At 41.3% G+C, this 22964-nt stretch overlaps 1 protein-coding gene across 14 annotated transcripts in view; it reads left to right on the forward strand.

Moving 5' to 3' along the window:
- Positions 1-980: 980 nt before the first annotated feature.
- ptprdb (protein tyrosine phosphatase receptor type Db) overlaps positions 981-22964 on the forward strand; it is a 150675-nt gene continuing 128691 nt past the window's right edge. For all 14 annotated transcript variants that reach the window (XM_063476372.1, XM_063476373.1, XM_063476385.1 and 11 more), the window contains exons 1-2: positions 981-1082; positions 1238-1350. The gene's annotated coding sequence lies outside the window, so the exon portion shown is untranslated. The remainder of the gene's footprint in view (positions 1083-1237; positions 1351-22964) is intronic.

Below are 22964 nucleotides of genomic sequence, written 5' to 3' on the forward strand. Positions count from 1 at the left end.
GATGAATGCCCACAAGCCTCAATAAACTGAAGCAATGTTGTCAAGACGTGTGGGCCAAAATTTCTCCACAGCAATGTGAGAGATTGATAAAGTCATACAGAAACCCATTATTTCAAGTTATTGCTGCTAAAGGTGGTTCTACAAACCATAGGATGCACTCTGTTTTTCCCCCCACACTGCTTCTGAATTTTGGCTTAGTTTTTGTTGATTAAATAAACGTAACGTGTGATAACCTGATAAGACTCAGATAATTTTTTCCCTTTTGTGTCCTGACAGATAAAGTCTTAGAACAGAAAGAGGGTGTACTGTCTGTTTCACATGATTACATACTGTATATGTAAATATTTGAAACAGTGCATTTGTGATTTGTGTTTTACTTTTTTAAAACTTTTTTTGACACCAGAACTTTCATCAACTGAGGTACAAAAGGTTTACTGAAAGATCCCAGATTTCTCTAAAGCAACATTTGTACCTTGTAGAACATGAATTGTGGATAAAATATAGTTATTACTACTCTTTATCTCTCTGTCGTTCTCCCTTTTTGTGTTATCCAAGTCAGACTTTCTGTGTAAGGGAAATAATTGGCAGGCTGTATAATTATTGCTAATCTGTGTGTGTGTCTGTGTGTGTGTGTGTTTGGCAAGACCATCAGCCCCTTGTGGTTAGAGCGTGCATATTGACTATTACTATTATTATTATTACTATTATTATTCTTGTAGCATTTTTAGTGCAACCCTAAACATGCCCGAGTCGAATTGGAAATAATGTTTTAAGACCTTCCATCGGCTCCTGTGATATCATTTCTGGAGCAAAGATGTTCTGTGCTCATATTTCGACCTACTAGAGAAACTTTCAAGTGGTGAATTTTTATAATTCACTTCCGTGGGCTCGTCTCTCTCTCTCTCTCTCGTTCTCTCTCTCTCCCTCTCTCGCTCTCTCTTTCTCTCTCTCTCTCCCCTCCGGAGCTTATCTCTGTGCGCATCGTCAGCATCAGTTTGAAGTCAAATCTGACAGCCGCTGCCTTTCCCGGTCCTTTAACGGTCTCTTTTACTCTCTGGTGGTCATCCCGCCTCATTTAAGAGGTACAGCCCCGGATTACAAAGCTATACGTGTGTAATTATTGATCTACTTTTCGGGTGGGTAGGTGGGGGGAGATTGACCTCGATTGCCGCCCGGGATGTGGGAATCTGGCTGACGTGCTTTTTTGTCAATGTGGTCTTACCTTTTCTCTTTGCAGTTCAGTCGGGACTGTGGGACCGCATCTGATCGCTGTCTTCAACTTGGGGCGAAGAAAGACACGGGAAACTCCTCGGGATTCTCCATACACCGTGCGCTGATCTGGATATTGTGGTGAGTACACTTTGGCCGGAATTGTTGTTTGATTTTTTTATCTTCCTCATTTTTTTGCGGAAAACATCCCAAAGTGCCCCTTCTGGTTCGCTGTAATGGTCCATATCGGCAGTGTGTTTAAACACCGAGTACTTTTTTTCTTTTTCTTTTTCGTTTATTCTTTTAATAATCACCATCAGATACTTCAAGAAGTGTTTTATGAATTGTCTTTTTGTGCCAAAAGCGGAAAACGAGCGTGTGCAGCGCAGCTCCTCCGCTGCTCCCTCTACATTTTAACTTCTCGCTTATTATGCATGGGACTTAAACGTGGCTATTTGTGACAATTAGAAGTGGTGTCAGTATTCCACTCACGGACGGCGGTGAGAGTAAAATACAGCCGGCCGGGTGAGGGAGTTGGGGGGTGGGGGGGAGAGATTAGGTGAGATGAGTGAGGAGTGTGAGAAGAAAGGAACGCAGGGATCCCTCAGGGAAAGCGCTGCTTCCCTCCTTTTTATGAGGGGGATTTTATTAGTCTTTTTATTCCCTACAATGATGACATTATCTGATAGTGTTCTAAAGCCTCTACTTAATATGCTATTATTGTCAGTGCCATTACTACTCATTATATATATAGTGACATCCTACAGTACAACTGCCTGTGCTGTAGGCACAAATCTATGAGGCCATTTTCTGCTTTTATTGTCCTGTTTATCAATTAAGCTTGTCTATAATGGAAATATCACACTTCCTCCAACATAAAACATTACTCTCCCACACACCATCCGTTAGCATCTCACCTCCCACATAGCCACACTTGCTGTCCACAGCCGATTATCTGGTTATGTGCCACCATTTGCACTAATAGAGAGTCCCTACTTAATGTAATGACAACTCTATCTGTCAGGCCATGCACAACAGAGGGCTGCTTAAAGGCTCATAAGCGGTGTCATCAAGGCCAGATTGAGAGGCCATAAAGACACAGAAGACAAGACAAAGTGCCTTCAGAGGTTGTCTGAGTAGTTTTCTGATGTGGTTTATTGTCCGAGTACAGTATGGGGCTGTCATTGTGAAGCATGCACCCCAGAATGTGTGTGCCCCGATGTGTGTGCGTCTTAGTGGCTGTTTGTGTGAGCCGGATCTGCTCAGTCATGTGTGTGCAAGGAAAGAATAAGTGAGCATAAAGAAAAGAGGGACAGAGAGAAGGAGAGAGAGGGGGAGAGATTATGCTAACTCAAAGTATTGAAGGAAAAAGGAAAACCCATGTAAGCAGTTTTTCTTTTTAGCCTATATATTTATATATTTAGCTGTCAGGGTCTTCACTGAAACACACTTGGTTCCTTTGGCTTTGACATGCTTGTCACCAGCTTGAGGTGTATATGAAAGAAGGCCACTGCTTATTTTAGCTATACAACCTGCAAGGATAAACAAGAAGAGGCTAAGAAGAGCATAGATTTAAACACATATGAAGGCAGCTTGTAACTTAGGTGACATGAGTGGAAAGTGCCGGGGTTCACTTGCACTTACGCTGCACTGGCCGAAAAGCCGAGGTGAAAACGCACGAAGGCCACCGTCTTGCCGCCGGTCGGCGGGCTCAGGATATTCAATAATCAGAATTTATTTTGTGTTGTCTAGCTACATTTACCGTAACAGTAATAATGTATCAAAGAAAATTCATTTCAGTGGGAAAGTGTCCTCTGTCGTACCTCCTCAATTTGCCTCCTGCACTCTGTTTAGATGAGTTTCAGTTCTGGGATTCACACAGATGTTTCAGTGGAGATTTTGAACCTCATTGTAGATGTGGACAGGCAATCATGCAACGAGCCAAACATTTAGCCTTTATAACCCCCATCAGTTTTTTTTTCGTCAGGTGAAAATGAGATGTAGTCTCAGATGATGTGCTGATATGCTGCCGCTGATGGCAGTCAAGATGATGATGATGATGGCAGTCCTATTGTGGTTCTTCTTAATGATAGCTATAATGCTGACCAGTTGATTATCGCTAACGCTGGAGGAGGTAGGTATATTACATCACAGTTATGATGCTGTGATGGTAATGCACTACATCTTAAAACAGAAGAAGATTAAAAGCACTTCATTTCCCACAGTGCTTTTCATTTTGAGATATGTGCAAGTTCTAGTGTTTTTGAGCAGAGGCAAACACCAGGTTAAAGGAAGAAGTTAAGTATCTTGACAGCAGGACAAATGTCCCTGCTTGTATTTGGTGGCGTTATTACGATGGTGGGCTGAGAGCATCACCACAGTTTTTTAGAACATGACAACCCATGCAAAATGGTAGAGGCATACAAAGCAAATCCTGATTTTTTCCATGTGACAGATTGGGTATGTTTTTCTTTTTTTCCTTTCCTCCGGATGTTGTTTGTTCTCTCAGATGCACACTTACTAAATCACACATAACAGCGCACGCACACTCAAATGTACTTATGCGCATTATCTAATTTTCAGCGTGGACAAATATGACAATGAGGAATGAAGAATTTAACACCAAAAACTCATTGATGCAGGCCCACAGTCACATTTGGCTACATACTTAGGTAAAACCTCATTGTGTCTTTTGCTTATCCTCCACCCATTCTGTCAAACAGAACATGGCCTTGGGCTTAAAAATATCTGAGTACAAACACAGTCATACTCACACGGACACACACAGTTTTTGCAGGGACAGCCCTGGCGTGCTGGCACCAAACCAAAGAGGTGGTGATAACGAGGCTGAAGTTAGTTAGGATTTTAGCTGCGCCTGAACCTCCTAACACCCTTTCTAAATCTGATTCATCCCAAAATGAGATGTTTTTCCAAGAGAAGGAGATGAAAATACTCTCTCTTCCTCTGTTTTTCCTCTCCCTCTCTTCTTCCCTTGCCAGTTGAGCTCATCCACCCCCCCCCCCCCCCCCCCCAATCCACCCAGCCTTCTATTACTCTCATACTCTCACACACTATCTGTTTCACACCCCGTTCCTCCCTCCCGTTCTCTCACATCTCTCTCCTCCCCTGGCACCTCGATGTGTTTCTCTTTAATTGAGATGCATTTCAATGTGGTGCAAATTAGCTTTCTACAGCTCCAGCCTAAACTTGCAACGTATGTAAGCGTGTGCCCGTGCATGTATGCATGCATGTGCATGTGCGCGTGCGTGTGTGTGAAAAAATTCCCACGGTTAAAAGTGAAGGCGTTATACCTTCCTATTCATTTCTCCATTGTGTCTACTGATGCCTCATCTCTCCCACAAATTTACATTTTTAGTACAGCGCTAATAACGTTCGCTGGTTTGGAATGCTTTAGTTTGTCTCTTTTGGCTGGAAGAATTCACTTGGCCACCCTCTATGGATTTGAATTCTGATCTGTGCCTCTGAGAGATGACAGTGCATGGCAGCTCATTAGGGAGAGGGATGGAAGTCAGGAGGGTCAGGAAGGTTATAGAGACATGTTTCAGTTATCCACTGCTTGTCTTCCTCTTTCCTGATCTGATCGAGCGCTGTTTTGCTAAAGGGGAAAGCTGCTTGGTGATATTCTGTACACATTGCACCATGAGGGCAGTGGTAGAGTGTGCCTCACTTAACACGGTAGTGGACTGATAGACTGTTAAAAATGTTTTTGAGTAGAAAAAGAAGGAAATTTGTGCATTTTAAGGAAATTATAGAAAATTAGAGGAGTGTTTTGCAGCCTGGGGATTCACAATCCAAAAGGTCAGAAGATAAATATCAGGGGTAGGGGGGCTTAGTGTAAGGTAATTAACAAGATTACAAGATTAGTAACACACATTTTGATATTGCAAATTCAGCTGACCTTTTCTGACTTCTCAGAAATGTTCTAATCTAACCTGTTTTGTGACCATATGAACTTTTCACATCTTTAAAACTCTTCAGACTCTCCTTTAACATATACTCCCTGGCTGAAATGATTGCCCTGCCTGACACTATGTCCCAGGTACGTCTAGTATCAAAACATTAACTTTGTTTAAGTTAAATGATATTTTTAATCCCAAATGAAAGTAATGAAAGAAAAATAACATTTTCAAAATAAAAGCCTCATGTCGGACTTGCATGCTTAATACCCTTCCTTGCAATATTCAGCTCTGCTATACAACTCCTGCTACTATAACACTCTTTAAAACACCATCTAAGACTGTTATCTAGCTAAGAGATAATGTCTTTTACTGAAAATGTGAATGACAGAGGTGCTTTGAAAAAAGCATATCCCATCTTAGGCTAAAGAGAATCGAGAACCAGGCTTTTCCCAGTGGCCTCTGGTGTGTGCACATCTCTGTTTATATGCACACGTGTAGGTGAGAGGTATATGACTGTAAACATGGTGGGGTGCACTTTGTGTGTGCCGATGTATGTGCACATGCATGTGTGTATGTGCTGGAGCAAGAGAAGTCATTAGGGAGAGTGATGCTGACAGTGGGGTGACCTTGGGGCTCCCAGTCTTCCTCCTGTCGATGAAGGGGATGACTTAGTGCCTCCCTCCCCACCCATGATGGCTCATTTATTATCATTAGGCACACAGTCAAAAGATGCTGCTCAGACCCTCAAGACAGAGAGGTACGTCTGTGCATGTGTGTGTGCGCGTGCTCGTCTGTGCGTGTATGTTTATGTCACTGAGAGTGAGAGACAACAGGATGGAGACAGAACAGGAAGCCTTATCTCTTATAACTGCTGCATGTCTGAGCATGTGTTTGTCAGCCTGTGCTTGTCACAGGTACGTTTGCCTTCACGTTAGCTTGTGAACATGTGCTTATCCGTATCTTGACGGCAGACGCGTTGCCTGTCAGTCCACATCTGGCCGTGTGCTTCACTTCTCTGCCTGTGCACCACGCAGTATAAATAAGGGTCTGTGCCATAACCCTAACCTTACGTCACCTTAGCCAGCCAGCGAGCAACATCAGTGGTATATGGCTACATCAGGGCGGCCTCGCTGCTATCGTTTCTCAGCGTGATGGATGGAGACTTCTGCAGGCCAGTCAATACCCAATCTGAGCCCCACTGTCCTGATTTAAGATACAGCAGCACCCAGGTGACACACTCAGAAGCATGCCACTTTAATCACTCTGAACATCAACTCTACGCTGCCAAGATTGGTGTGTGGGTGGGTTAGTGTGCGTGCATAAGTGTGTGTGTGTGTGTTTTTGTATTAGTATCTCACTCTGTCCAGCAGTACTGTAATCACACAACGATCGGCAAGTGCTTGCACTTCTGACAGAGTTAACATTTCTTTAGAATGTAAAGGGAGTGACATAAATAACGTATACGAGGTGGGATTTATGCTGTGTGTAGCTTGAAAGGTAGGATAAAACATATATTATATAACGGGGGGTAAAAATTGCACCAAGCCTTATATGAGGTGAACATCCCCAACTGTAACCCCCATCACCCATAAAATATACTTCTAACAGCTCTGAAAAGGACTAAATGTATCTATTGTCTTTATTTGATTCACTGGAGTCATAACAGTGTTGGAGTGTGATGTTGTACTACTATATAAGAAAAAGTAGGCAGGGGGGAGATAGCTAGACACAGAAGAAACCTGAGAGCACAGTCTGGGTTAATGGTTAACGTTGATTTTAATGTTGATTTCTCGAGAAATCATCGTAATTTTCAACATTCAACCCAGAACTCGACTTCCCCCTGATCGAGTACCTTAAGAAGCCTGTGAAAGCATTTTTTATTCTTTAGCTGCTAGGAGCAAAGGTGTTATATGAAATGAAAAGGTGAACATCTAACTGATGTATTCATCTTTACGTATTCACTATGTGCTTACACACCACTCTGCGTTCAATCATTAGTTATTATTAATCTCTGGCTATCTTCCTCAGAGTGTTTTTCATCATGTCTTCCTCCCATCACCCCCAACCGGTCGCGACAGATGGCCACCCCCTCCCTGAGCCTGGTTCTGTCAGAGGTTTCTTCCTGTTAAAAGGGAGTTTTTCCTTCCTACTGTTGCCAAGTGTTTGCTCAAATGAGGTCGCTTGATTGTTGGGTTTTCTCTGTTTCTCTGTTTTATTGTACATTATTATCTTTACCTTACAATATGGCGCCATATAAATAAAACCGAACTGAATTGTCTCTGAACATTTTGCACAGGCAGTGAGTTTAGTTTACATTTAATATGTCCTTGCTATTTTATTAATGAAACGTAATTCATGTAATTCAGTTAATTTGTTTTTTTTTAGTCTAACGCATCTGACATTAATTCTGCTTTAGGGTAAAACGTACTATTAGTGAAAAAGGCGGGCAACTTAAATTCAGCATCCTCGATGTGTAACAGTGTTTCAGTTTACGAGCGCACCGTGCAGGAGAAAAGGCTTCAGTGTGTGCAGTAATCAAGGGAAGATTGTGTTTGCATGAGTAAGCGGCTGGATATCACTGCTTTATCAGAGTAATCTGTTTGCACTGGTTCAAATTGTTCCCTCTTGACATGTCATCATTCACATACTATACATGCACAAAGCGTACTTAGTTGTGTATACAAAAACACGCTTGCACACGCACACACACACACACACATACGCAAACACAGCCCCTCCCATCCAGCCCCTCCGATTTGGCTGTTAGTCTAATTTATGAGGTGCCGTTAATTTGGCCTAAACGCTCGTTGCGAGACCTCCCTCCACTCTCATCCCTTCATCTCTGTATCCCTCCTTCTCTTCCTCCCTCTCATCAGTCACCCGGCAGAGTAAATCAGAGGGGTGGTATTGCACAGCAGGCAATACATAGACTGGACACCTTGACTAATATACCGCTGTCCTTCTCCCTTCCTCTCTCCCCGAGTCTATCGAACTTCTCCATCCCTCCCTTTCTCCATGTCTCCTGGCCGCTGTCTAAATCAAATTTGGCTCTTCTCCTTTTCTCTTTTCCCCCCTCTGCTCTCCTTTTAGATTTGCTTCCCCCTTATTTCTGTCTACACTTCTTTTACCTCCCCTGTGCACTTTCTCTTCGCTCGTGTCCTTTTCCCTCCCCCATACTTCTTTCGTCCACCACTCTTCCTCCACTCTCTTTCTTCGCTCTCTTACCTTGCTTCTCCTCTTCCCCCATTCTCCTGCTCGTGTTAGGTGTAAATTTAGAACAGAAGGCATGAGGGAATGCTATGTGTGTTTGTGTGTGCCTACGTGTGTATGTGTGTGAGCGTGAGAGAAACTCTACATGAAAGCTTTTCAGACTCGCCATAAAGCGTTCAGATGGGGCTGATTAAAATCCTAAAGCCTTGGTTTTCATCCACATTTAGGATTCACATGAAATCGAATATACACACTCACGTGCGCTCACTTATACACACGTGCACATGCAATTGCACATTAACACGCGCAAAACGCATGCACACACAAGTTTCCCTTCTCATTATCTTCCTTTTATTACCCTCTCTTGCTGCCTACTTGTCTTTTTTTTCCTCTCTCGCTCTGTCAAACACAAACACACTAGTGGAAGGTGTTCCCTTCCGATGCAGTGGAAGCGAACAGAAACAACATCAGGCATCCGAGTCTCCCTCATCACTTTACGTCACATTGTTCTTTCTAATTCCATACATTGCACACACTTGGGAGTAAACCTGCGCTCCGTTCAACCGCTCGGCACACCTATACATCACTGTCCATCTTTCCACCTTTCACCCCCTCCCTCCATCTCAATTGCTCTTGGTTTCGTATCTATTTATTTTCCTTCTCTTCTCTTCTCATTTCTCACCTTCGCTCTCTCATGCACGCATATCTATTGGCCCAATCTTTGTCCCTTCTCCTCTCTCTTCTTCAAAGTTCCGGAGCACAGAGGGTTTTTAGCTGTTTTTCAGTAAATGTAACAACATCTAGCCTTCTGTTCTGTTCAACACTCCCCCAACCCTCCACCCCCCTGCCCCCTTTTCACAATCTCTACCAGCCCCTCTCTCCTCTTTCTGTCACTTCTACCTCTCTCAGCAGTCTGCTAGTGCACACTTATAGTCGCAAGATAAAACATGCTACCTCTGCCTTATCCCTCTGTGTATTACATAAATCCACCATGGGTATCATTAAGCAAGGCCACCTCCAAACAGTACCTCATTCCATATAAAGCTCAGACTCTTTGGACTAAATTGACTTGAATTGGCTTAATTAGAACAGAATAGAATAGAATAGAATAGAACTTTTTTTTAAGAATAACACAAAAACATATATATTTTTAGATCACGTTTACTTAACAAGTAGTAATAGGTTTATTGCAGTAGCAACAACTAACACTTAAGGTTCATGTAGGACCGCTGGGATCCAGTGATGCTCCAGCTAATACGCTAAAAATGTAAAAGAAACTAACAGCTGCAGGGAATTTCAACTTCTTGCCTTTATTTTAAGCAAAGTTAAAACAGACCGACCCTCACATCAGTATTCTGAAACGTAATTAAAAAACATAGTCGGAATGTTCCAGGTACCTGTACAACCTTGCCAACATTTTGCTTTAGCAGTCATTAATACAGCTTAGCTTGGCTCGCTGCAATCCTGAGAATGTTTCAGTCTTTTTTTTTTCCTAACTAAAATTTAACTGCACTGAATTTAACATTCAGGCTGCTCTAAAGTGAAAGTGAACCAAACTCCCTGGTCCGAAATCTAACATAAGACTTAAAAGGAGAGTGGAGGCTCACATCGTTGAGTCAGTAATACAAGTTGCTACAGAAGAGCTTACTTAAGCAGTTGCTGGCACAAAAATTTGGCTGTTAATTAAAAATGATATACTGAATGTAGCGAGAGCAATTCTGAAAAGTTAAAAAAAATCTGTGAGAACAAAATATTAGGCGCGTTTGTTTTGACTTTTAATAAGTTAGTTAAAAGTTAGTGTACATTTGCATGCATTTCCTATCTCCATCTTCAATAAAGCACTTATTTGCTGCTTTTATACATTTTATACAACTGTTTCAGTAAATGAGAGATTATTAGGTAAGATGATCATTCGACTAAACATTTATAACCATATATCTATGACAAGCCAGTATCATCTAGAATAGAATAGAGATGTTCTGCATGCTTTATACTGTGCAGAAGAGCAAAGATAATCAAGTGTTTCTTTCATTTGCTTGTTTGAATTATATTGTGTGCTTGCCCAAAGAACTGACTTATGAAATTTTATTCACCAGTAAATATATTCAGATCTTGTTCATAAGATTCAGTGTCATAAATCAGGGGTTATCTGCTTCCGGTAGTGCTGGCTGCCTGCTAACACAGTCAGGTAAGAGCAGAATGATGAATTATTATTATTGTATAAAAATATTTTCTCTAACTTGACCCCAACTTGATTGTGAGAGATCACTGGACCCACTCAAGTGTGAAGCATTGAAGAAAAGGCAGTTATTTTAATGTGGTTACGCATGGATTTGCATGTGTGAAACACAAGCGTCGAACTCCCCAGTCACTATGGGTCAACACTTTCAACTTAAATAATTATCAAATTCATAGACAGACACAGAACCTGCAAATCAAGTATGAATCAGATGTGTTTTCTTGTGTGAATCCATTATGTGGCTGTAACTCTGCGAGATCTCTGGGAGGCAGGCCAAGTGTCTCTGGCTGAGTCGCCTCCATTCGCTGTATGTCTGTTCAGTCAGCCACACAGAAGACAGATAGAACTACCAGTCTGCTCACCCCTCCAGTCACACCAATGTAATCAGACCTCAGCAGCCATAAACCACCGGCTATGGACACTCTGCCCAGCCCGCTGTCACACATACTCACACGCATAGAAACACAATCTCAAGTACACAGAAACGAATGCAAGTGTAGACTCATGCACAAGGACAGATCTGTGTGCGTAAACAGAAATGAAAGCACACAGACGAGAGATGCATGTACGCAAATCTGTACATGCTGACACATACATGCGCATACTCGCAGCTTTAAGTGAATCATCGAGAGCTGAGTGGTGGGCCTCCATAAGTTTGAGCTTTTTGCCCAAGGAGCTTAGTCCAAGACATTCCTCTCTGCTTGGGCAGGAAGGATGTCTTCTGACCCAAAGGGAATTTTAATCATTTTGCTAAGTGCCACACTCTGCGTGTCTGTGTGTGTAAGGATGGACTACTGTCTGCTCTGTGTGAGTTACAGTAAGTGAAAGCTTGTGTCTTTATCTCCCTCCCGCACTGTCTCTTCCCTTCCATCACTCTTTTAGCACTTCCATCAGTGTCTGTTTCCCCCTCACCACCGCCTGCGTCTCAGGCCATTTTGTGTCTGTTTGTCTTTTTGTTATCTTGTATCTTTTGTTCTCCTTCTCAACAAACTACCGTTCAATGTCTCCCTCGCCCATCTCACTGTCTTTCTTCACTCTCTCTCTACCTCTCCAGCTTTGTGGTGTGAACAATGGTGGATGACTGTGCTTTAGGAGATTTACTGCTGGATCCTCTCTCTGTCAGGTGTCGAGACGAAAGGAAAGCGATGACGAGGGGGGGGCTGAGGGGGCCGGGTGGGTTGGTGGGGGGAGCAGATGGAAGATAGAGCAGTACACAGGGAGATGAAGAAGGCCGAGAAGGGAGGGAAATGGAATCAGAGGATGACGGCAAAGAAAAGGATGAGACAGAGAAGATTATGCAGGGGAGCATAGAATGAGATAGAATAAGAAAAATGTGAACAGAGTATAGAATAGAAGGAGAGGCTACACTATGTTTTTTAAAAGAGTCTCTGAATATAGTTTGACAGATCAGCCCTGTGCTCAGATGTAACTGAACGCAGTTTCTCCCTTACTTTCCCTCCTTTTCTCACTTTTGCCGCCTAAACATTAACACATCGCAGACACCCGGGCACAAAGGAATTCATTCTGTCAGTTTCAGGTGAAACGTGCATTCGCACGCTGACCAGAAACCAATTTGTGTTCTTTGATAAGCATAAAGATTTCCCCATGTCTCATTTTTATTTAAAACCAACTCTCTCAACAGTCAAGCCCCGAGGGCCTTGTGAGGGGCAAAAGTTGAGGCTAAATGGTCACTGTGATTGTTTTTCACTCACTAATAGACTAGTTACACACTATACTGACCCCAAAGAGGAAACACGGATACATCTTTAAAGATCTGGCTGAGTGCCATAATGAAAAACAGAACATATATTCACAGATACATTTTATTTTAAAGATGACGTCACCTACCATCACCTTGTGAGCTCTCAAGCGGTGATCATATGTGAATGAAAAGCTACAGTGCTTAGTTATAAGGTTACACTTCATCCATAGACTGTGCAGGTGTATCACACGGACACCTGCTAATTAGTGCTAAGTAACATAAATACTAACATTTTACTCACCTAAACTGAAGCATGCGGGATATTACATCAGTTCAGTTAAACATACAGTAATTATTTTTCAGATATATAAATATATAACAAGTGTGCCACGAAGAAATTTCTAGTATATATCCTGCAAATCCAAAAATAACTACATCATAACAGCACAACGGGCTGCATTGGAATGGGCGAGCAGCTACAGGTACTAGTGAGAAAATGAGATGCAAACAAGGAAGTCACCACTGACACCTGATTATACAACAAGGCAGGCAATTTATCCTGTTTTGAGGACAGATTTTACATCTCTGCAAAGGTAAAACATCAGAAGATATTTGCTCCTTCTGGATGTTTGTAGAGATAAGCAGTAGGATTATTATACAGCTATAAGCTCAGTGCAACAGATTTGCAGATCATACAGCACTCTGTAGGACTGAGTCTTCAGTACATTGGAAACACATGATTATTTGTGCACCAGTGGTAATAGTTGTGTTTTCAGGTGACTTAATCTGCGATCACACCTGGACGCATTTATTGTAAAGTGTGTTCACTGACTTGGAGTGATGTTTGCACTATTTAGACCTGTCACACTCTGCTTACACTGAGAACTATTTTCCAAGGAGTAATAATAATAATTCACTTATTATGGAATTACTTGATTTAGTAAAAAAATGTGTACCAAGTGTTCAGATCTCGTCTGTATATACAGAACCAGACAGGATTGAGTTATACAATATTATATAATTATCCATATTTCTAGCTTGGATAATATAGTTATCTAATGGTCCTTGGAGCTCAAGGACTTTTTCTCTTCTGTGATGTCATCTCAAGACTGGAGCTGCATTAGCCCAGCACTGCTTTCTTAAAAGTAGTTGAAAGCACAATTCCTTAAGATTATGACCTGCTTGCTCTTTTATTCCTTCTCCAAGATAATAAAGTGTCCAGTGCTGTTTGCCTGCTTGTCAGCAGGATAAGAATAAACTACACGGCCAAATTTCAAAAAATCTTGGTGAAAAGATGGAACTCGGGCACTAAAGTACTCATTAACTTTTGGTACACCTCCAAATCCTTTATGTGAACATTAGGAAGCAGGACATTGTCCTTGGATCACTCTCTGAGTGCCGTTGTTGTTACTTTAATTCCTGTGCAGAGGCATTGGTACAACTGATACCATTTGCGTTTGTCTGTTAGCAAGATGATTCAAAAACTATCACTCTGTATTTCATGAAAATGGTTTAGAGACGTGGAGGATAGGCAAAAAAGGAAACCTCTGACATTTTGGTGTAGATCCAGATCACTTTCTTTAAAACTGTGGAATAATAGTTAGAGATACACTTACTGTCTGCTTAGTTTCAATCAAATATGTTATATTTGACTCCACTTATAAACACGTTACCTAAAAAAAACCTCAACCCAAGCTTGGTATCCACATACGAGGAGGTTTAATCCAGCACCAATTTGAATAACTGAACAAATAGCATTACTTGTTAAGCAGTAATTCTATTTTAGGTTTCTTTTTAACATCTTAAAACTAATTTTAACGTTTAAAACCATTAACAGCATGCACGTATTTCACAGTCAGAAGTCTAAAATACCTTTTTTTTTGCATTTTTTTTAGAGACAGCAAAACAATAACAGTCATGAAGCCACATTTAAACAGACAGATGTTTGACACACATTCATCACAAATGTGTGCATGCATGAATGACCACCATCGTGTGCTTTGAAGAAAACTAGAAAACCAAAGAAAGGACATGCACTGCAATAGAGAGAAAACAGAAACAGAAATGCTTTGAGGCACCCATCTGTCATAGAAAAAGAGGAGAGGCAAGCTGAGAGACAGGCAGTGACTGCGAATGGTGGTGGTGGTGGTGGTGATGGTAGGGCAGGGAGGGGGGTTCACAAACTGAAAAACAGCATGTGAGTGTACAGACGTGGACTGTGAGACAGACAAAAAAAGAGAGACAAGGAGAAATGAAGAGATGGAGAGGAGACAGAGACAGGAAGAGGGAGTGAAAGACAGTCAGCCTGAGAGAGTGACAGAGTGCAGTCCTGAGAGGGAGAGTGTGTGGGTGAATGTGAGAGCAGCGCTAGCTAACTCGTCTGTCAATCTAAATCTGTGATTGACACCTCGGGGTCCAACATTCCCCACGTAGCCTGCTGGCTCTTCCTGTCAGGATGTAGGGCATGGGGTCACGCGCACACATGCGACATATAAAGGAAGGATCACATACCTACTGTGAGCTTTGTGATTGGCACACACACACACACATCCGTAACTAAAATGTGATGTAAATGTGCATATGTATGACTGTGACACGCATGCACTTCCAGCATACACACACACACACATACGCTTGCAGGCGGAGGGCTGGTAGAGGTGAGGTCTCCTGTGAGGTTTGGTCTTGCTGACTGGGTCTTAACTCTTGACACATGACCTCTGACCTTTACACTGTCAGCAACGCAGCTTTTCTCCAGATCTCTCTCTTTTCACCAGATTGTCTGTGTGCGTTTAGCCAGGCTCTATTTGTGTTTTTATATTTAAGATCATTATACAGCCATTATGTTATTTATTATTCAGCTTCCTGCCCTTGTGTTTTCCTTCTGCCTTACTTTCTCTCACATTATCCTTCTCTCTCTCTCTTTCGTGCCAGCAAACGACGATTCTATTAACGTGCATGAAACTGTACTTTAACTACTTGCACCGTAGTACGAAGAAGATAACAAGGTGTCAAACTGGGTGAAATTGCTGTACATTTGAATATGATTCTGCACGTCCTTCCAAGTGCACTCAGGGTGTTTTCTTTTTTGTCCTGTGTTTTTTTTCTTCTAAGTCCTTTCTTACAGCGTGAAAGTCAAATGGAAACTTTCTTTTGTGCATGCATACAATTAAGTGCATACATAAAAGATATTATCAAAACAAAAGACACATTTATACATATTTAATGAGATGCACACTGCTATAGATTAAAAGAAACCCACAATCATATTGAAAAAAAGGTTCAAGGTCAGATTTGAATAAGAACTGAGGACTTAAAACCTAATGGTGGATAAGTTTTACCACAGACTCCGACCTTGCTGAAATTCAGTGACATAACTCTGCTGAAATGACATGACACGTTTTTTAAAAATCTGTGTGGCTGCATTGTCGATGGTGTGAAAACGACTGATTTCTCCAAGCGTCATTTGGTTCATGGGTAAAAATGAGACGAACCAAGTGTTATACGTTGAATTTTGTGTCTGTATAGCTTTCGTGTCCCTTTAGAAAATGTCACATGTGATTTACATGCACATACACACAAACAGTAATAAGAGGAGGTGTCCATCTGGCAGTCTGTGTATGTGTGCGTTTAAGTTTGTGTGTATGAGTGTGTACCAGTAGGGGTTTGTGACTAATGGGGTCATTATTGATGCTGAGTCAAGATTACTGCTGATAGCAATGGTTGGATACCGACCTAACGAGTATACAAATACACACATAAATGCACACACACACACAGTTCCCTCCCTCTGTCTCTCGCTCACATACGAACACACACAAACACACACCCACATTTTCATTTTTTCAGGTTCTCGGAGGTGCACTTATGCACATAAACCTTCCACCTCAGCTAATAAACTTACTCACCCAGACATCCCCCTCGCAACCTCTCGAGACCCCCTTTGTTCTTGCACACACACATGCGCACACACACACACACACACACGCATACAAATATTTGCATGCTTACACATTTAGACATGCACATCACGCTCTGCATAACCAGACAGGCAGCAAGTGTTTTGTGCACTAATCAGTCACTTCATTATTTTTCCTAGTTTTCCAAGTGCAATATCCATACTCAGCCCCATTCTGTGCATACTCTAACATACAGTGTAGCCGAAAGAAAACTGTGTTTGTTACCAAACAGCTGCGTGTAATGTCCACTCTGTTAAGTGTGCCCTGACAGATATGCTGTGACAGTTAACTGTGTGCAGGTAATGGGTGAAAGATTTGAGATGAAAAATTTAATCTCAGAGAATTGGAGCGGTGCAGAAAAAAAAGAAAGAAAGAAAAAATCATTACTATGAAGAATGTGAACAAAATCAAATGGGAGCACTTGTTGTGTAGAGTTCAGCGGTGTGGTTAGAGGATATCTTTAAGTTTTGTGGTTTGGTAACTGTTTGCAATATCATGCATGAAATATGAGATTTTGGATGCCCCCTTTGAATGTAATAGAATTCAATGATATTCTTAAAGAAAATGAAGTGAGATGTTGTGAAAAGACTCTGCTAAATGCTTGAGTATTGGTGTCAATCCAAGAGTGATAATCTTGACTCAAACCTCACCCTCAAATATACTGCTCAAAAACATTAAGGGAACACTTACATCATACATTGGATCTTGAATGAAATATTCAACCTGAAAATCTTTACCGGCATGCATTGTGTAACCTTTTGAGAACAAAATGATGTAAGAGTAGTCAGTGGAGTCGAGAGCAGAGTTAAAATCGCACCAAAAATAAAGTTTCAATTGTTCCCTTAATTTGTTTTAGGAGCATATAAACATAAATGTTTGAGCACTTATAGGGTTCATTCACCTATTCCTCTATGCCTGAGCACTTTTAACCCAACTCACACTCCAGAAGAAACTAAGAAGTCAGTACTTGCCCAAGGATAATTCAGTATGCAGACTAGAGGAGTCGGGGATTGAACCACCGGCCTTCCAACTGGTAGACAACTCCCTCCATCTCCCGAGCCATGGCCACATGTGTGCCTCTCTCTGTGTGCTACGGCAATTTTCGTTGTTCCTGAAAGCCTCTGTAGTTTCTAAATCAAGACTTTTATGAAGTTCTGCTGCCCTGAGCAGACCATTAACATTTCATATCACCCTGGCTCACTCCCTGTGTTGCTCCCATGGGCATGTAGCAGAAATTCCCTCTTTGTATAATCCCTACAGACTTTAAAAGCAGACCACGGTGACCACACTTTTATTATCGGACCTCAGCTGTGTTTTTTCCAGTTTTTTTTTTTAATGAAAAAGATGACAATCAGTGTTAAGCATTGACCCCAAGCACAATCTTTTTTACACGGACTGCACTCCAATAAATGCTCATTTTGACAAACTGATTTGCATAATGCCTATGGAAAAAGAGGTGTTTTTTTTTTAATCAGCGTAGAGCCGTAGGAAGAATTTTTTTCTCTTAAGTTTCATCACTTTGCCAGACTTTATAGTCTTTTTTTCTCTCACTATGTCCTCACTTTCTTAACATTCACCACTCACTTGTCAGTTCTGAAGCACAGCTTGCCTTAAGTATTGGGGTTCAGCATGTAAGCTCATCTCATTATCCCCGTTTGTGTGTGTGTGTATGTGTTTGTGTGTGTGTGTGTGTGTGTGTGTGTGTGTGTGTGTGTGTGTGTGTGTGTGTGTGTGTGTGTGTGTGTGTGTGTGTGTGTGTGTGTGTGTGTGTGTGTGCGCGCTTCATGTATGAGTGTATAACTGACTGTGAGAGTGTGAGTGAGTGATGGGTGTGTAAGCCTCCCTCTCTTGCGCTCTGTTTGAAATAAAGCGACAGATAATCGCAGGGCTCTGGTGAAGCGAGCTCATCTGAGCGCCAATCGATACGGGTGCCATAGCTTCAAAGCAACCCTTCAAAGAGGAGAGAAATAGCCATATGCTCTTCGCGTTGCTGCGTGTGTGTGTGTGTGTGTGTGTGTGTGTGTGTGTGTGTGTGTGTGTGTGTGTGTGTGTGTGTGTGTGTGTGTGTGCCAGAGAGCCAGAGCAAATGTGTGGGGAGAGAGAGAGTGAGATCGGGAGTGAGAGAACAAAAGGAGGAGATGAAATCAGGGAGTCTCCGTGTGTGCAGATGAAGCTGTTTTCATTTGGTAGCAAACATTATCATATCACAGTTGACACGCAAAGTGGTTGTGATGCAACTGATGTCACTATTTAAATTGGACAAAATCATTGTTTCGTTAGCTGGTAATCTCCTGATATTATGGCTCTGTCATCTTTTATTCAGCAAACCGGCAGCAGCTGTGGCCTTTGTTGAGGAAATGGGCTAGGAGGAGAGAGACACACTCTCTGTCTCTGTCTTACATACACACACACCGAGGCGAAGTTTAAAGACTGGAAGATTGTGCGTGTCGCGTAAGCGAAGAAGTGAATAGACTATACACTGTACTGAGAGACAGTGGGAGCTGAACGCTTGCAGGAAGGAAGAGTGTGAGGACGAGAGAATGACAGTGAGAAAGGGAGATGGAGGTGTACAGAGAAGTGTTCGTAAGTGAGACTAAAAGAGGGAAAGGGGGGAGAGAGATCCCCGAACCACGCTGTGTTTAGCAGTGCCATCTCACCTTCCAGAAAGTGAAAATGAGAATGTATTTTTGACTCGTCGGTGGAAAAAAAAAAAAAAAGTCTAGAAGTTTGTGCTTGGGAGTGAGTGTTACAAAATATGTGTTTTCTGTGCACTCAGACATGTGTAATTCTATTAAGTGTGTGTGTGCGTTTGCGTGTGTGTGTGTGCAAGTTGAGAAAACAAGAGAATGTATGTGTATACAGCATGTGTGTGTGTCAGCATGTCTAATTAGCTGAGACATGCAGGTGTAAAACAGTAATTAATGGCACAACTGACTGACTTCATTATCTCCACATGAGCTTCTCATCCTGGCTCAACACACACGCGCGTGCACGCACAAATACAGAAACATTACAACATGCTTCTGAATGTACAGTAGTGTGAGAGAATGTGTGTTTTACTACAAAATAGTAGCGCAGTGTTGACTAGATGAAGTGGACACAATCATTGCACACGTCGCCGTTCGGACACTCAGACACTCATTTAGTTTGCAAATGGACTCATTACTAATGAATCACAAGCTGCTTTAGAGCAGGCTGAGCACACAGTAATGGTTTGGCCATCCTCCAGAATTTAGACACTACAGCGCACACATACACTCAGACACACACAAACACACACGCACACTTGCATTGACAGAGATTGAGAGTGAGTGTCCAAAAGCGCCAATTACCTTCACATCCAATGTAAGAGAACAAGCTGGAAAGCTAATTATAAGTCCCCCACATGTAGATGGAAACCGCTCAAGCTCTCTCTTACACACACACAGACACACACACTTAGGCCCGTGATATGTGACCAGCAATAGCATTTTCTTGTTTTCGTCTGTGGTTGTTAGCGTTTACAATGAGCTTGTTATGGGAAATATGTTTGTGACATTGGATCATTAGCATAAGTCATGATACAACCTCTGAGCCCAACTAGCTTTATTGAATCATCAATAAGACTGTATAATTTAGTGATTCCAGTTTTAGCCAGATTGATTTACACTTCAGTACCCTGCCAGGCTTGAATGGGATCAAATGAAATTAGATGCCTCAAAATGCACCATGTTGTCACTCAGTAAGTGGAATAAATATGTTTTTTATTTATCATTCAAGTACTATCAATCTTTTCTCATGGTGGTCTGCCAAGACATAAATATTGCTGATGGTCTCTCTCTCTCTCTTTGTGTCTCTACCCTCTCTGGTGAGTGAGTGATATGGCAGTGATTGGACAGAGTAATTGGTCCTAATGAACATGTCAACAGACTGTTTCTTTCTCTTTCCATTAAACACAACTGGATTAGATTTACTGTGCTTACTCTAACAGCTTAAAGACTCCATCAGTAGGCCACTTTCCGCACGCACACACACACACACACACACACACACACACACACACACACACACACACACACACACACACACACACACACACACAGACACACAGAATGGCTTAGCTCAGTAGATCAATGGCCCCTTGGTCAATGTCTCCTTAGGGAGGGTTATCTATCTGCTCCTCACTAATGAAACACTCTGATCGTGAGTGTGTGTGTGTGGGTTTGAATGTCTGCATGCACTCATTGGTAAGATTGATTTTAAATTATATGGATATGGAGTCATGTAGCTTAGTCTTAGGTTAATTACAGAGTGCACCATCATGTATATGTGTGTATGTTGTCAACGTTCTTATGAATATTTAATTTAATTTAAGGAAAACAGCATTAGTACCAGTACCAACGTAAAATTGCCTTTGATTTGCTAACTCTGTTTCACTGGTAAGCACTCAATATAAAACCGGGTTTTGAAAACTAATATGCAAATATAAGAACTATTTCTTATGGTTTACATTCCAGCCACACTTCTTTTTTTTGTTACTCTTCACTCAGTGGCCATGTTTTAAATATGTCATGCTGCTACCTGGTTAGACTCCCTTTTGCCTTCAGACGTCCTTAATTCTCTGTGACATAGATTCAGCAATGTGCTGGAAACAGTTGGTCCATGCTGACATGATAGCATCACACAGTTGCTGTTGATTTGTTGGCTGCACATCCATGATACAAGTCTCCTGCTGAATTGAGATCTGGTGTCTTTGGAGGCCATTTGAGTATGGTGAACTGTGTCCTATTCAAGAAGTGTACCCCGTCTTGATTGTTACTACCAGCAGGATAATGCACATAGTCATACATGGTCAGCAACAATGGCTGTTCATTTGGTACTAAAAGGCACAACGTGTGCAAAGAAAATATCCCTGACACGGTTACACCACTGCCACAACCCTGAATCTTTGGTACAGGGCTGGATGAATGCATGCTTTCATGTTGTTGATGCCAATTTTTGACCCTAACATCTTAATTTTGCTACAGAAATCAGTCCAGGTAACATTTTTCCAGGTTTCTACTGCCCAATTTTGGTGAATTCATGTGAATTGTAGGCTCAGCTTCTTGCTCTTAGCTGACAGACCCCCAGTGTGGTCTTCTCATGCTTAGCTTATCTGCTTCAATGTTTGATGCAGAGATGATCTTCTGCATACTTTTGTTGTGGTTATTTGAATTAGTGTGGTCTTCCTATGAGCTCAAAGCAGTCTGGCCATTCTCCTCTGACCTCTGGCATCTACAAGGCATTTTCACCCAAAGAACTCCTGCTCACTGGATATTTTCTGTTTTTCCTGTAAACCCCAGAGATGTTATTGTGGGAAAATCCCAGTAGAAAAGCAGTTTCTGAAATATTCAGATCAGCTGGTCTCACAGCAAAAGCCATGCCACGTTCAAAATTACTTCATCTTTCTTCCTCCTTTGAACTTTAGCATCATGTGATTAGATATTTGTGTTAATGAGCAGCTAAACACCAGCACCTACTGTAATAAAGTGACTGTAAATATATATATCTATATATAGATATATATAGATATATATAGATCACCTTTGGCAATGCAGTTATAGGAAACTTTATTTTCAGCTTTATGTTCAATCTTTCTTGGAGTTGTACTCTTTTGTACAGTTGGGCTAACGATTCATTACACAACTTCTCTTCATATTAAGTGAATAAAATGAAACCTGGGTTCTATTTTAGTAATCTATTTTAATGTTGCGAACTCAGCTAGAAGGCACAAACATGATTTTTAAAGTTCGGTCAACCTTTATAATATCTATGTCAGCATTTCTTACTTTAGCATCTGCTTGTTACAGTTTTTTAATTAGGAAGCAGTTTTCTTGGTCAGTCTTTGTTTATTTTGTTTGGGTTTTTTTCTTCTTTTTTTTTAGGCATGTCAGTGTGTTTTAGCAGTGTGAATGTGTGTGCTATCTCTCTCCAAAGCTTCATGAATTGCAGCCAGGAGAATGTGACAGTGTGAATTAGAGAAAGTCAGTAGTTGGCAACGGATAAGAGAGAAGAACAATACCTAGCAAAGTAGTATTTTCTGCTTTAAACTCAGGTTTGAAGAAAGGGAAGAAGAATACATACTGTACCCAGATTTTTTTTAATTTATAATGCCTTACAATTTTTTTCTTTGTTTAAATTCTGTTTAAATTTGAGCAGCCCCATCAAAAGTAAACTTAAGAGCAGCTTCTTTTATTTTTTATTTTTTGAAGAAAACAACTGTCAAGTGACATTTGGAGCAGCAGAAATGGTTTCACTTTGTTTCCTCTTGTAAATCTTCTCCATATTCTTAGTCAAACCTGTCAAAGCACACCTGCTCGACATTTAAAACTTTAAATAAAATCACAGTCATTTTATCGTATTTTTAATTTCATGTAATCTATCAGTGTAAAACACTGATTAAGTGATGTCATTAAAAAAATACTCAAAACTGAACTCAAGAGGTAATTGTGCTTTTGATAACTACGTCCAAATGAATTTCACTGAACTTCTTGGAAATTGTTGAAATGACTCTTTACATCCTCATGAAGAATTATTTTTCAACATGCATGCAAGCCAGTCAACTATAAATACTCAGTACTGTATGTGTTGCCGAAGGCAAGGGAATGAAATTGCAGAGAAATGCACAACAGCACTGCTTGTGAAATTAAATCACTTCTTCAAAAAATGTCTGTAGTTTTATCTCAGATGTTCTCTTGTAAAGTGGAAAG

This window comes from Pelmatolapia mariae, linkage group LG6 (genome assembly GCF_036321145.2).
Source record: "Pelmatolapia mariae isolate MD_Pm_ZW linkage group LG6, Pm_UMD_F_2, whole genome shotgun sequence".
NCBI classification, from domain to species: Eukaryota; Metazoa; Chordata; class Actinopteri; order Cichliformes; family Cichlidae; genus Pelmatolapia; species Pelmatolapia mariae.